Genomic DNA, 14,111 nt, shown 5'->3' on the forward strand with positions numbered 1-14,111 from the left:
TAGGCCATACCATTGGGTGATCACAGGTGGGCCACTTCCCCAGGTGTATCAGTAAGGTAGGGTCTAGATGCAGCTAAGGTACACAGAGGTCATCGACTGTAAGAGGATGATGTGACCTCCTGCAGCACAGACAACTTCAAAAACTCTGTTAATCCAGAATAAGACTGTGGAATGAATACCAACTTTGAAGCCATCATAGACACAAACAGAAGAACATCACAACCACATCTGGCACTTGCTTTAGCTGTGACAAGGACACGGATTTTGACAAAAAAATAACTATTAATATATGAAGGATGATGGCATCTGGATCAATGCAAAACTCTTTTCTGACTGCGATCAATACGCATGTTTGATGTATGATTTGTAATAAGGATTTCTGTCATAAAGTAACGTCTTATGTAATCAATCAGCACTTTATCTTTGTTATTTGATTTTATGAATACATCTGGCTTTTATTAAATGGTCTGCTACTGGACTGGTAAAGTATAAATAACTATAAAAGTTAAGAACTGGATTATCTCAGCTAAATTAAACCACATTATGGGTGGGATTATCTAAATTTACTTCTTTCCACTCGGTTATGTATTGTGTGTATATGCAAAAATATGCCTACTTATGATTAAGAGTAAATATCAAGTCAAAATGTACATGTGTGCGCAGTTCTTTTGTCTTTTACTCTTATTTGGTGGCTGGAATAGATGTACATGTGTGCAGAAAATGGGAAAGTGGGAAACACCTCAGAAGGTGACCTTTGGCGCCATGACCTCAACCTGGAAAAGCTAAAGGTGGGCGGGTGGCTGCATTTCCAACACCAAGATTCACATCTTAAACAAAAATCCAACATTTAAAAACGTGAGTAGAATTAACATTTTCATCAGAATTATATTAAAAGGACAAATATCTGAAATGTTAATTCACTCAAAAGATTAGTTTTCAAAAACATTAGGGGTCTATGAAAAACCAGGTGCTTTTTTAAAATAATAAATAAATAAGACAAAACTCTCCAACAGTTGTATAAATCTTTAAGCTCCCATGTAATGAAAAAGTAATAAAACGCAGAGAATATCACCAAACTTTAATGTGAATTGACCCAAGTTTCTCAGCAATAGGTCTAATGTCTGGATAGGTGTCTTGGCCGTTACACAACGGCTGTCAAGTCTGGGAGTTGATCCACTGATTAAACAACAGACAGGACAGTGAAACCAGTGAGCAACAGCCACCAGTAAGAGGAGAGTATGAGAACCAATCAGAAAGCAGCAGGTTGGTCACAAGAGAGAGACCTGTGTAAGGTTTTGATGGACTGCTTTGACTGCGCCTACACTCTCAATGTTACCATGACAACAGTTTTGACAGGTGCCAAACAGGGAGGTGATGGAAGCGCAAGGATGAAATGGACGAGCAAAGATAAGAATAAACTCCAAGACAGACGGACTGACGTCCCGTTCTTCTGTGGCACAACAACAACATGATAACATGTCTGATAGGTTATCTCCCCACAACAGGACCGCATGCAGAGCACACAGAAACACGACACACACACACACAGGTCCCATGATGCAGCGGTAAGGAATGTCAGACAACTATGGGAACACAATTCCTGAGATGGGGGAAGGGACTGCATGAGAAGGACCATCGAAACTCCTCTGACCCCAAAAGCAGCAAAACACTGCAGTGAGACAACGTCAGAACATGAAACCACGCCCCCAAACACCTGTCCCCCATCCACCTGAACCACATCTGCACACTGAGGGCCTCTCTCCTGTTTGCACCATTTATTTCTCACAATCTGCCAGACTACAATGATTTAAATGGTTGATTAAATGATGAAATGAGTTGGGTTAAAGAGGGCAGAAGGTGGAACATCTTTTTGTTCACCTGTCTCCAAATTTCAGTGATTTTCCCACAAAACACAGAGTAATACAAATTAGTTAATCCAGGATTATGAAATGCATATTAACAGAATATAATAAACTAAGTTCAGAACTGCCAACTACTGCCAGCCCCATCCTTTCAACCTGGTCTATACGGTCTAAAGATGGAAACTGCCCTAAAAGGCTATAATCTCATATATTTGCATGTATTAATTTATGCTGTCCCTGTCTTCAATCAACAAACAAACAAAACTCCAGTTCTTCTTTTGAATCTAAATCCATTAAGCCAGAAATGGATGGGAAACAGAGCAGAACGTGAAGTGGATCTCCCAACAAACTGGGTCAGTCCTCCACCAGATCTGCAGTCACAGTTGATGAATGTTAGAACACCGAAGCAGACAAGATACTCCCACGTCTCCATGGTAACACACGTCCACTCTACAACAGTCTGTACAGTCCCGCTAAGGTTGAGGGCTCTGTGTTCCTAGATGGTTGGTTCATGGAGACCGGCCTATTTGAAGCCCACAGCCTGCTGGAATCCCAAAGACCTGAGTAAACAGAACCTTATCTTCTGACCCACCACACTGCACCCTGCAAGAGGGCTGATAACCCCCCAAGACCCACCAGCCATCTGGCAGCACAGCTTCCCCCCACTGTGCATTTGTGAATGTTCATGTGTGTGGAGGGAAAACTCTGCTGGGGTCACAGTCACTGCAGTTTTTAAGGCCATTTCCAGCAGCAGAACGCTCCGTCAAGCGTTGTAGACTGGTGAGCTCACTCATCACTAATTAACCTTAGTTGCTGCCGGAGAAACAACACAAAGTTTGGGTTTAGCCAAAGTTCACCTAAATGCAGGTATGAAGCAGTTTCATGGAGGACATCATTACAGCAGCATGTGGGGCTTGAAAAGGACACTCTTTATAGTTCCACTCTGATTATCTTTTGATCTGTTGTAAAGCGAAGAAGGTGAGGATCTGGGGCCATTTCCTGTTGTCACGGTGGGTGACAAACTCATGAGCTATGCAAATGAGTGCGAATCATTCCTGGAACAACACAAAACTCTGGAAGAAAAGATAAATAATATGGAAAAATAATCTGTTATTTGGAATGCTCCTTTTTACTGTTTTGTTGAGAACTTAGAACAAATGTCATTGTGATGACACTTTGTATCCTGCAGAAGTGTATCATATGAAAGATTGTTGTTTTCACTGCCGTCTTGTTTCTCTTTAAATTTGCCTCATGTTACAAGAAGTTAACACGGCATAATATGTTTTTACGATGCAGTTACTTTACCTTTACCAACAAGTTAGCATTGTCTCATTTGCTAAGGTCAGAAGAACAAAGAGTGTAAATACACTGTATGGGAAGGTAATACGTGAACATACCCAGCATTTACTACTGAAAGTAACATGTAATAGAGTGGAAATAGGAATGACTTTCTTTCACAGTCCAGTTTTTCAAGTTCAAGTTTTTTTCTTCTGGGCCACAGCGGCACATCCTAGAGCAAGGCACACCTGCAGCGGGTGATGCAGCAGAATGCAAAAACCACCTATTTAGTGCTTTCACTGCAGCCCAAATCAATGATCATGAAACAAGAGAAAGGTCACATGACCTTGTCGCCAGATCCACAGTCTTTTTAAAAGGGAGAACACCAGCCTCAGTCATTGGAACACGCCCACTGAGGCTCTTCTAGAGCTGAGGATTTTATATCTACCTGTCAAACACCCGTTTGAGCTTCATTTTACTGTCAAACTATGAGGGGAAAGAGTGGAATTTGGTATTTGTTCTTGACTTATATGGGTCTACAGACACCACAGTAATGTGGGTCAGGTTCCCTGCAGGTCAATCAAAAACTATCCACATCTGAATCTAGAGTCTTCAGAATCTCTGAAGGTTCTGCACTAATCTTTTCAAGATGAGAGCTGTCCCTTTCTTCAGTTAGCTTAATGTAAACTGCATGTGGACATGAATTCAAAAAACATAAGCTGATCAGTGTGGAGTAAGGCAAGTGTCCAAAACAAATGTATGCAAAAGATAATGTTTAGCACAAATAATACTTTGTGCTAAACATTATCAAAAAAAAAAACCCAGAACATTTGGTTTTATGTTTGCCGTCTGTTTTGAACTCGACTTTCTCTCGTCTTGAATACAACATTTTGCTGTTAGATTTAGAGCTGTGACGGTGTGGAATATTTGATCACCGCGGTGATGAAACGGCAGCTTGAACACAGGACTGCAGAAAAAGTAAATTAGCAAAGATGATTGTGTTTATTATAGTTCAAATCATGCACCATATGCAGAACTTTCAACCAAAAAAAGAAGAATGTGTGGTGATGACTATTCACCGTGGTGATGCGGTTATCGTCACACCCCTAGTTAGATTACCGTCAAAAATCTGTTATGGGAGTCACAGGCATTTATATAGAGACACTGATTCAACATTTGTACCGACTACAACTAGAGACAGAACGTCAGAAAAAAATGACGCCTGTGCAATGAGGACAATTAGGCACTGATAAACAGTTTACATCTTTTTATTTCAGTTGGGCTGCAGGATATGAGGAAAACTTGATTTGCAATTTTAGCTATCAACATTGGGATGACAATATAACTAGAGATACATTAAGAAATAGCAAAACAACCAAAAACAATTTCCCTTTTACTGCAACAGTTTAATTTCAATAGGAGTCAACATAACCTAGATTACTCCAAATGACCCTAGTCTACATAGGAGGAGAGCTTCTAACATAACAGACAACTGATTGGTCAAATGGATAAAGGGATTTATTTGATTTGTTAAATACTTCAAGCTGCCATAAAATTGTTTTAGCACATTTAAGGTAGCAAATTAATTACAATTTTGGCCAACCAATAACACCATATATAGAGGTGTGTAGATAAAGCTTAAAACGAATTCCTGCCAAAATGATCAAAAAAAAGAAAGAGTTCTCGTATAGTCATGCATTATCATCAGCTTGCATGCTGCGCTTTTTTGGGGCCATTTTCTTTTTACCACTTCTGTGCCTGAAACGATCTGCTGTGTATTGTTTACATGGTCAGCTGCTGTCGCCTGGCAACAACTAAATGCAGCCAGAGATCTCCATTATCATTATCTGCTTTTTCTTCAACGGAGCTATGGTAACAAGATAATTTCCTCGCTATGGGATCAATAATATTCTAAACAGGTTTTATTCTATTTTAATTTGGTAAATGAGCCTCAACACGCATGCACACTTTGTTGTTTTAACGTTTTAGGGCTTATGTAAATGCCTGGGACAAGACTAGAGAGAGTCTTGGTCAAATCTTATTCAAAAACAGACATGTTAAACCAAACTAAATGTTGAATTGGTATCTTATGGTAAAGTTGTGCACAAAGTAGTAATTTGTGCACAACTTAGCCTTTATGCATGCGTTTCTTTTTGACAGTTACCACATAATCATCCAAAGATGAGATCAGGAAAGAACCAACAGCTGATGGGAACACGGCGGCGCAAACACAGATTCATGCACAAAAACAGGCACACACTGAGCGGTGTCAGCCGGTACCAGACGCGAGGAAATGCTCGACATGAGGTAAAGGGAGGAATGGTTTAGTAACATATGTGGCTGATATTCATGCTGTAGCCAGAGGAAAAGATTCAAACACTGCTGCCTGGAAAATCCTTTGACTTCTGGAAGAATGAAGGAACAGAAACACAGGTGAACTTTTAAAGCAGACCATCCTCTGCTGCAGATATAAACAGCTGCTTTTTCAGGGCTCTCATGCAAATGCATGACTCAAATGTGAGAATCAGCATCAAACTTTTTACTTTCTGGAAACAAACTTGAAAGATGTTGCAGATTGTGATGCAAACATTTTGTAAATCAAACCTGTTGACAAAAGTCATCTCATGCCATCATGTTGCTCTACCCCTCTGTGACTTTTGGGTTCTGCTCTTCCAGGAAAGGTAGGAGACGAGTCGTACATCATGTGAATGAGAGCCACCCGTGTCCATTACACACCACCAACATACACAAGAGGTCTTCAAAAAAGAGCCGACACAGGTGTGGAGAACTTTGATTGAACAGTCAGAAGTGACACCCAGACACCGAAAATGAATGGAGGGAGAAAACAGAAGTAGAGAAGACACAATGTTTCAACAGCTTTGCACCGTTAGGTTCTGACTTGCTTCTACCAGCTGATGCTTCCTGCAAAGTTCAGAGCGCAGTTGGGTTTGTGAATCACAAGTACTTCTTCCAGGGATGTGGGTGCGACTCCATTAATGGATTTATTAACCAGCAGTAGTACTTTAAAATCAGTATCCAGTGTATGGACTTGAGAACGGGGGTGATGGGAGCAGTTCTTCTGGTTCTGGTCCAAACACTGGCAGCAGTGTTCTGAATGAGCTGTAACTTTTTGAAGTCCGGCCTGCAGGAGATGAAGGCAGGAATCAGCTTCTCTAGGTCTTGTTTGGACATGAGACTTTCTAGTCTGATTTCACACTAGAACAGGTCCGTCGTCTACATGAGAGGTGAATGCCAACAAATCCCCCCACCTTTGTCTGGTTTGCTCTCTCACTCTCAGAGACCAACTGAACTCACCAAAATAACCATACAGTACTAAATGCTGCTCACTTGGAGGCAATAAAGCATGACAAAGACACGGGGGAAAAAGCAAGAAGGGAACCACCTCATCCAGGTAATCTTCTGGTTATAAAATAGTAATAACTGCCTGCCCCCATTTACTGTGTTGGACTGTTGCACCTTTTTCCTACTTCTCCAGTTTCTTCACATTACATTGCTCTTTACTTCAGTGTTCCTTTTCTTCACACTTTGGTTCCTCTTAAAGTGGCCCTTGGTTTCCAGTCCTACTTTGATTAGTATTGCTGACTTTGTTGTGGTTTGACTGAGTTCTATATTCTGACTACTTCTACTAATGGACCGTGGTGGTTTGGTAGACAGTGTGGTCTGCAGATGAAACTGAATGCTTACCAATAACAAGGGTGTGAACCAGTTTTTCCTGATAATCTGGAAGAATTTTCAGTCTGAATACATCCAAGTGGACTCTGGACCAGGACCACAAACCGCCCTCTGTCTCCGTCCTGGTTTTGTTTTGGTGTGAGGGATGATTTCTCTGACCATCTTTGGAGGTGGTTTCAGGTTTTTCCCCAATCGGACTGAGCTTCGGTTCGCTCCGAGATACCTCAGTCCGAATGCAATCTGCCCTCGGAGCAGAACATTTGGACCAAAACGACACCTTAACAAACGCAACTAGGGTAGGAATGAAGCATCAGATGAGCCGCAGACAAATGTAAAGCAACAATTGTCGTGCTATGGAACAGAAAAAGAGGGTCCAACCATTTACTTGTGGGAACGTTTATTTTAACACAGCTGAAAACACTTCTTCCATACTTCTCTGTGTCTCATTATGTGGCACTCACTCTGCGCTGCTGTGACATCATCCTAAAAGCTACTTTGTAGTTCCTAAACAGAATTCTCCCAAAACAATACCATAACACTACAACGATGAGACACAGCAACTCACTGAAATATTGTCAAACCAATTCAGGCTTAATTAAACTAGTTTTAATGGGATACACATTGCTTCTCGCTGCTTTTCCCGACAATCTTTATGTCATAAAGACTTATACATCTAAACACTACGTTAGAGCCCTTCGCGGGACTGTTTTCTTCATCCCGTCCGCGGCCGCCGAATCTCTGACCATTACTGCCCGCTCCCGCAACGTGTTACGCTCCCGCAAAACTCTGAGGATTTATTCCCGCACAATAATAGAGATGCATTGATTTTGTGTCTTCTCCCATTCCACAAGAAAAAAAAAACTTGCATTTGTATTGATATTATTAAAGAGATTCATGGGGTTTTTGTTTTGTTTCCCTGGCCTGCATGTAAAAAAATAAAAATAAAAAATAAAAATGACAACACACACACACAATACATTCAAATATAGTTTAGTTTTTTATCAAAAACTTTGCACATAAAAATAGACTGCTTTGCAAAAAAATAGATCCATAATATGATAAAGTAGGCTACGTGAAAAACAGCAGTTTTACAATTATTAGCCAAATGTCGCAGGTATTCTGTTGGAAAAACACAAATAAGAATAAAAACATTCAAACTTAGGCAGCCTCCTCAACGAATGAATTTAACGAATGAATTACTTTGCAATATTGCTGTGGAGGAAGAGAGTGTTGCTGATCGACTACAGTCCCAATCCCGTGCGTCTCTCTTCCAAGATGCGCCCACAGACACTAAAAGCCCGCTCTGAAGGCGCACTGGAAGCGGGGATACTAAAGATGAAACGTACCAGCTTTGAGCGCTGGGAAGCGCTCTTTGTTGAACTTCCACCATTGAAGCACGCTGTCTGGGTCTGGGTTATCAGAGAATCGGGAACTGAGATATTCAGCCATTTCATCATTGATCGGCTTTGACGCTGAAGCAACGGACGCATCGTCTTCCCAGTCTGCAGATCGGTCTGTGCTTTGCTTTTTGGCTGGTCCCTATCCTGCAGTGGTGTTTTTAGCCGCCCATTCCCGCCCGCAGCAAAATTCAAACCGCCCGCTCCCACGAGATTTGCGTTGGGTCCCACGGGACCCGGCGGGACTCAATCCCAATGCAGCCCTCTACCCTACGTCTCCTCATCACTGCAGCTAGCATCCCCTGAGTTAAGGCACACGGTACGTCTCCTTGCCAGTAGACGCCTTGCAGCAGGCTTCCGCCGTACTAAAGAAACAAATTAAAAAAAAGTGTAGTTCCCAACATCAAAACTAGTAATCAAAACATAAAATTTTAATAAGTTAACTGTCCCGATAAGGCTTGTAAAGTGCAGCATGTCTTCGTTGTTTTGACCCGCCCTCGTAGTTCGTGGGCAATGACTGAAGAGATCTTTAGTCATGTGGTTTTGTTTACAAGCTTTGGTCCGTAACAGAATGCCAGCCTAAATACAGACCAAATGCAACGCTCAGGAACCTCTGGAACAAATGATTTCTCCAGTCTGAATACGACCTTAGTTTTCCTTAAAGTTCCACTCCGATCATCTTATGCAAGTGTTCCTAGTGGTCTTCTAATTATGGTTATGCCATTTTTAGCTCAGATCTAAAAACTTGTTTGTTCTCCATAGGCTCTGCAGACCGGCAGTAGTTTATTAGAAATTAACCTTTGAGTTCTCCGCTCTCCGGCAAGTTTACGGTTACACCCCCAACCTAACATTACCGGTGCAGCAAAAAATGGCGAGCAATGTCAGAGCTATCCAGCCGTAGAGTTTAGATCCAGATTCCAGCTCAGACCAAGAAAACAAAAACGTTCATGGATCGATTTGTCTGCAAGTGGATGCATCAGAATGGAGCAGAGCAGGGAGCTTGAGGCCCAACCAGTGTTTATTCTACGTAACGATCTTTGTCAAAAAGCATTTTTTGATCCGTTGCCGATTCACAGAAAAATGTAAACTTAATTTTCTTTCTAGAAGTCCTCCATCATCAGAAAAATACCACAAGAATATGCTTAAAATACCAAAAACAACATTTTCGTCAAAGTGGGTCTTCAAAGAACCCAAATTAAAGTTTCTGAGAAAAAAAAAGTAGAAATGTGTTAAAAGGTTACTGACATCTACTGATGCAAATGTATCAAAACATTTATTCTCCATACTTATCTTAATTTAACTTGAAGATAAGCAACTTTTTTTTTGCTAGTAATAAATTCAGGCCTCAAGAGAGCAACACAAGCAGCTCCTCCTTCACCCAACCCTAAAATGTAATCACTGTTGTCTGACCCCCCCACACACTAAAGTACTGCAGGCAGAAATGTTGCGCCTCAACTTCAGCGCATTTTTTCCTGATGACGTTTTTGCACTTTGAGTGTCTAGTGCGTAAAAGTGGTTGTTGAGTCAGCAGAATGGGCGACTCTGCAGCTGCTGCTCCTCTCAGAGAAGAAACTTTATTGACACCCGTCACCTGAGAAACACTGTGCAGAGGAAGAAGGGGGTTTCTGCTTGTCGGGTGCTCTGTGGTGGAGCGTCTCCAGTGAGCTCAGAGAAGCTCCGGCTGCTTCCAGCTGGTGATCCCAACAGCACAGCTTCATGTCTGCTCAGGTTTTAGAAAGCCCAAGACAAAGATTAAGAACCCATACTGTTTAAATGCTGCATCAGTCTCACAAAACATGATCACGAAAAACTGTATGAGATCTAGACTAAAATACTAAAGTTACACTAGATAAAAACAATACAGAAGAATGTCTCCTGAACATCTAAGGTAGGGCTGCCTGATCCTGCAACTATGTTATCTACCACCCTGCCTGCTTTTCTGAGTACACCTGGCCCAGGTAAGAGGGATAGAAAACAGGCTGAATGGTAAATCTTGAGGACTGGGTAGCCCTGATCCATAGAAAGCCCTGCAGCTCCATGCAGGACTCAGACCAAAGACCGGTCCCCACAATTATCAGTTCAGTCTCTGATTCTGACTCAACCTGCAGTCAGAATCAGCAGGTTTCCAGCACCAGCTCCCAGCAGCTCCATGGATTATTTTATTTTAAACTTCTGTGTTCTTGTTTGTCTGGGAATAATTTGGCCTTAGGTGGGAGTCAGTTAAAGTAAGACCAGATAGAACTGCAATTTGCAGCAAATGTTGACCCAAAATATCAAGAAGAGGTTTATTTGTCAGACCTTTAGCAAATCTGTGTTAATATGCCATTTGAGAGCCAAAACAGCCAGAACAGCATGACGCAACTAAAAGATGGCAACACTCAGTCCATGGCCAATTTTGAAAAGACAGAAAGTTCACAAAGGACAGTGCCAAAGCAAACTGAATCACAAAGGAGTACATGTCTTTTAATTGACCTACCATTTAGAGTTGTGGAAAAGATTAACTTCAGTTCCTTTTTATTTTGAAGCTTAGGTACGGTTATTAACACATCTGCTCTGGCCCTGGGGCATGTTGTGTACTTCTAAAGTAAGTGTATGAGGTTGCATGCACACATCTAATGAGACTTAAGTCTTCTGTTGAGTGTTTTCTATTATTTGTTTAATTAGCCAAACTCCTGCTTACATTATTACCATTTGAAGGCCTACCTAGCCTGATATAAATGTAAAATGCGTATTGGAAAGGCTACTAGAATAATAAAAAAGTTTATGAAATAGACATTTACTTTTTTTGAAAAACGTGTCTGAAATTTAGAATAGAAAACAAACGTAAAGACTTCATTGATTCTACAAAGGGAGAATGCAATATTTAAAAAATAATGAAAAACTCAGTGTCCATCTTTGATATTCAGTGAATATTTGCTATTCAGCCGAGTGTTTTCTTTTTTATTTGGGTTTGGCCACAAATTTTCATTTTGGTGATACCTAAAATTCGATCAGTCCTTGCAGTCTTGACCTTTGTAACCCATTAGCGGGCCGTTTGTAAAAAGTTGCACAAAAGAAGATAAAGTCAGTGGCGTGTGCTAATCATACAGGCCGGCATAACTCCCTCTCGCTCCCAGAGAAAGCCTGGAGTCGCATCGAGTGGAGCTTTTTTCTTTCAGTTCCTTCAACAAAGCAGCAGGAGATTTCACTGCTTCGGCTAAAGAAGAACTCTGGACTGTGACGGCTTGGCCCTGATGCTAGAACCCATGACCCCAGCTGAACCCGTACACTAAAAGGAGCGGTCGTCAGAAGGAAAGTCTCAGAGTAAGTCAGTTTAGTGACATAGTAAAACTCTGCCAGCGTTATTCTGGTAGCAGAGAGAGCGCTGGAGAACATTCCAGAGAACAGAGGACTTCTGTCTGTCACTGGCCCCTTTCCCAACCCGACTGTCCTAAATAACTCACTCCATGTGTACATTAAAGTCCTTTCTCACCCTGTCACCATGGCAACAATACCTCATACCTGCCAGCATGGTCTAGCTAAAGGTCAGTTCAAAGTGTAGAGCAGCACTCCAGCAGGCATGTGGGGGGGCCGTGCTGCCTCAACAGGCTCGCAGCTCACTGCACGTTCAGGGGGCGGAGTCAGTCTCAGGTGAGGCACCTGCAGCAGCACTTTGATTTCTATAATCCACATGAATGAAAGACCATAAAAAACAAATAGCAACATGTGGCAGAAAGAACTGCAGAGATGATGAGGATGTCCTGAGACTGCTGCATAAACCATAGCTCAGCATAACCTACAAGCTAAGAAGAATGTTGACACGATGAGTCAGTCTTGTTCAGTCATGGCTATCCTAGCATTTTCACGGGACCTTGGCACTTTTAAATATGACCGTCTCTGTTTGCATCTCTGGAAATTTTAGCATCAAGCTGCACACTAATGTCCTTTAGAGGTTATGCAAAGCAACGCTCTTATGTCCACGGCATTTCATCTGTAACATCCCATTGCTGTTTTCTCAACAAAGACTCTGCTTTCTCTCCTGAACCTTCCCTCTTTCTGTGTTCCCCCCATGCGTTAAGAAGAGGTACCGCGTAACATTCCAGGGAAGCACAACACCTTTCGAAAGCTTTTTGGCACCCGCCTGGAGAACATGAAGGCTTTCGAGGGATAAGATAGCTCTAGACACACAGTCATGTGGCTGTGGATGAACAGAGGCTGAGGAACATGATCAGAAAAGTAACCGTCTTTGTTGGTTAGGTGAGGAATTGACTAAAAAACCATTGAATGTTTTTCACAAACTTCATGTAAGCTCCAAACATCTGGGCAGGTCAGTGCCAGTTCCCAAGTCCATGTCAGGTTTAAGCCCAGATCTAAGACTAAATGATACAAATCCTTCATACAGTTCTTGTTCTGGTTGTGAGTAAAGCCAAACAAGCACAGAATCCATTCAAATGTGTCTAAAATATAGAATGAGTCCTTACAAAGAAGTTGTAGTTCAGGTGCTTCATAGCTGACGTTTTTGTTGGTTGACCGTGTTTTCCGTGCGTCTGTTCATTTACAACTGTTCAGCGTTAAAGGTGGATGATGTTTTAGCGAGCAGGGGGAAAGCAGGAGGACAGAAAATGTCGTTGAAATTTACGTTTTAAAAAGGAGGACAGTGGACGGGGCAGGTGGATGGAGGCAGTTTAAAATGTTTCTGCCTTCAGGGGAAATTGTTTGTACCCCCTACCCACATTTAACTGTGTTGTAATTATGGAGACAATGATTCAGGTAAAACTTCCATTTTTGGGTCCTGGTTTTGTTTTGGTGTGAGGGATGATTTCTTTTTGTTTGGTTATTTTTTAAATGTGCTAATAAACAATGATAAAGACAAACCTTTCAGGTGTTTTACACTAAGACTGGTGTCATGAGATTAAACAAGTAGCAATAAATCCTTCTTAAATTGAGCACAACGCGCGTCTCATACACTTTCAGAGTAAACATACTGGTATGTAGTAGGGATGCCATGATTCACTTTCCTCATGATTTGGTTTTCGGCATAAAACATTTGGTTATGTTTTAAGCCAAGAATTGTAGCAAAACTTGCAATTTGCGATATCAGTGATCAATATTGTGACGATAATATAACTTGCGATACATGAACAAATAACAAAACAACCAAAAACTTCATTTCTATTTTGCTGTATCGGTTTAATTTAATTAAGAGTCAACATAACTTACATCACACTCCAAATGACCCACATCTAACATAAAAGGGGTCCATTCGATTGGTCGAATGCATAAAGGGATTTATTTGATTCTTTTAATAATTCAAGCTGCCATAAGACTGTTTTATCACATTTAAGGTTACCATCAATCACAAGTTTCACCATCTTTTGCAACATGTATATTGCACAGCTTGATAAATTAGAGATTTATTGCGCAGGCCTAGTGGCATCCCTAGTTGTAATCACAGTAGGGTTGTGCCGATGGACGATACCATCGTCCATCGTGATGGGTGACTGACATCCCGATGGAGAGACACCATCGTGATGCCACGCCCCCGCCACGCTGCGAGTCGACACCATAAGCCGCGGTTACATGTGAATAATATCTTGACCGGATCAATGGTCGGATTAGAATCCAAACGTGTACATGGTTCCAGAAAAATGTTTTCAGAATATAAAAAACGTTTACATGTCTCACACTTTTGGTCGGAATAAATCATTCGCACATGCGCAGTAGGGTTTGAAAAACCGGAAGCGGATATCAGTTCCGCCGAGCGGCTATTTTTTTCTCAAACTTTATTGAATGTAACAATTCAATACAAAACAATGTTGCCGAGCGGCTTTATACATTGATATGTCAGCTCTGTAACAAGACGATCTTCTAAACGTGCTTTTAATAATGTTACGATTATTAT

General features: G+C 41.4%; 1 protein-coding gene across 1 annotated transcript in view; it reads right to left on the reverse strand.

Moving 5' to 3' along the window:
• LOC101170065 (protein PALS1-like) overlaps positions 1 to 14,111 on the reverse strand; it is a 31,586-nt gene that overhangs the window by 12,537 nt on the left and 4,938 nt on the right. The window lies entirely within an intron of this gene.

This window comes from Oryzias latipes, chromosome 22 (assembly GCF_053564925.1).
Source record: "Oryzias latipes strain Hd-rR chromosome 22, Olatipes_Hd-rR_3.1".
NCBI lineage: Eukaryota > Metazoa > Chordata > Actinopteri > Beloniformes > Adrianichthyidae > Oryzias > Oryzias latipes.